Here is a 2,309-nt window from a genome sequence, read left to right as displayed (position 1 = left end):
ATACACACCTCCTCTCATCACAGCTCATTGTAGTCTGTGCTCTACTTAGCTACATTAGCTTGAAATGTGTTCATGGAATGTAAAATGTGTTGGGAAGCAATTACATTTTTAACATGATTATCTGTAATGAGAAATCACTCGCACAATCTCAAGACATGAAAGAAAACATCTTAACTACAGGCCCTCTGAAATGCAAGGGACTCAACAGAACAAGGCCGACTTTTAATTGGTGTTTGAACGCGAATGGAGGCTCCATCACTCCGCTTCATTTATCCCATTTAGCCGGATATCATCAAACCAGAAGATGGCCTCTTCCGATCACGCTCCCCGAAGCCCATCCCTCCACATAAAGGAGCACTTTCAATCGAACACACTCGGTAAACACGTTTGATATTGGTTTATAATCTTCTTAGCCATTATGAGGTGCGGCACAGGCTTCTGTTCATCCTCTCTCTGCAGCCCACATGCAGCGATAGTCCGCCTGAGGACGAATCGGAGCCCTCCACTGCCCCCGCTATCTGATTAGGTGCGGTTAATTACAGTGAGATGTTTTGTAGCAGGCTGCATGCGAGCCAGCGGTAAATAGATGGGGGCTTGGTTGAAGCACAATCAGCAGCGAATTCTAATTAACTCCACTGCAAGGGCCCCCACGCGGGGGCTTGTTTTCATTTGTAGCTGACCCCGCCGCCAAGCGCAGTAGTCTCCACCGCAACGTTACTAGCCCATCATCACACGAGAGAAAAAGAAGAAAAAAAACAATAGAGTGCCCTATTATTCAGTGAGCCATGCGCATGGAGACGAATGGAACATGATCAGTGTCATGGCATACACACGGGTCACTCATGTGAAGCTATAGTAGAGAATGCAGCGCAGCCACACGTAGAGCAATGTGACGTAGCCTACCTTTCATGCTCTGATTGGTTGTTAATCGCCTTGGCCTACAGACCTGGGCCACCTGTCAGTCATCAATGCGCCACCAGGTTCATCAGCAGGGTGGCCAGGGACAAGTGTCCATTTTAAAATGGTTTACAGTGTCACCTACTCGACATCTACCTGTGAGTTAAATGACATCTATCTATCTACTCCCCTAGCTGCATGCACATCCCTGTTGGCTCTCTCAGATACTGTTTCAGATGTTTCAGATGTTGTGTTCATACGTTGTTTTGTGCTATTTTTGCCAGAGTGACCAATGACATTGAACACTGAAAGCTTTTCTTTTCTTTTCCTCTCCGTGTGATTGGATTAATTATGTGTCATTCACTTTTGCTAGAGGTCAGCAAACATACATTCTCGGTCAGAAGTCATCAATCTATCTGACTGCAGAAATGAAAAAGTCAAGCATGTCAGCCACTGAGGGAAGGATCAAACAATTGATTTCAGGGGCAGCACAGTCCCCTGTGTTCAGGACAGCCTATTTCTCTGTGGATAAAATTATCATTGACTTTGGGGGGAGCAAGTCACTCTCTGTAATAGAATGCATTAGAGGCCAATATGCAATTTCAGACATACAATCTAATAAATTATATTTTCATGGATGTCTTGGACGCCATCATATTCAAAGTGATCAGCATTGCAGAATGGTTACCCGCTCTTTTTTTATTATTATTTTACATAAAAGCTTGTTTTTGGCCGCACATCATAACTCGGGCGTCTGCTTGCATGACTGATTGATAGCGTCACTGTATATTTCTTCATAAATATTGATTTATATGGCAATTAAGTCGATAGAAAAGTAAATAACAGATTGGGTATGTATGGCAGATCGCCCCTGCTGACAAACAGAACGCTTTTGTAACCTACTCCACTCTCCTAATGGTTAATCTTAGTAGGATCTCTCCCCTAATTGGTTAACAGTCTCTACAGGGCAAGTGAAAGTACCGCTATTTAAGGCTCTCCAATGTACAACAACACTTTGATCCAGGCTATAATAGCCTACAATTATATTACCAAATACGAAACCGAGTCCTCTATCTTGCCACTGATCAAAACACAGCCCATCTGGTGTGCGCGCCGCTTTAAAAATGACTGTTTATCTACGTATGGAAAGTGGTTCTGGTGATCCTGATCACCACACGGATCTCTGTTTCCGAGAAAAACACGGTTTACATGCAAGAAGATGCCAATTCAGTTGAACCTTCAGAAAATAACAGACGAAGAAAGTGCATAAATTGAACGTTATGTGTCGCCACCTTACGTGATGAATGCTCTCTATCTCGCTCTGTCTCTCGCTCTCTCTCTCTCTCTCTCTCTCTCTTTCTCTCACACACACACACACACACTACATCACATGCGCACTCCACACATTACCA

Source organism: Clupea harengus, chromosome 6 (assembly GCF_900700415.2).
Source record: "Clupea harengus chromosome 6, Ch_v2.0.2, whole genome shotgun sequence".
Taxonomy (NCBI): domain Eukaryota; kingdom Metazoa; phylum Chordata; class Actinopteri; order Clupeiformes; family Clupeidae; genus Clupea; species Clupea harengus.
This window is presented reverse-complemented; position numbering follows the sequence as displayed.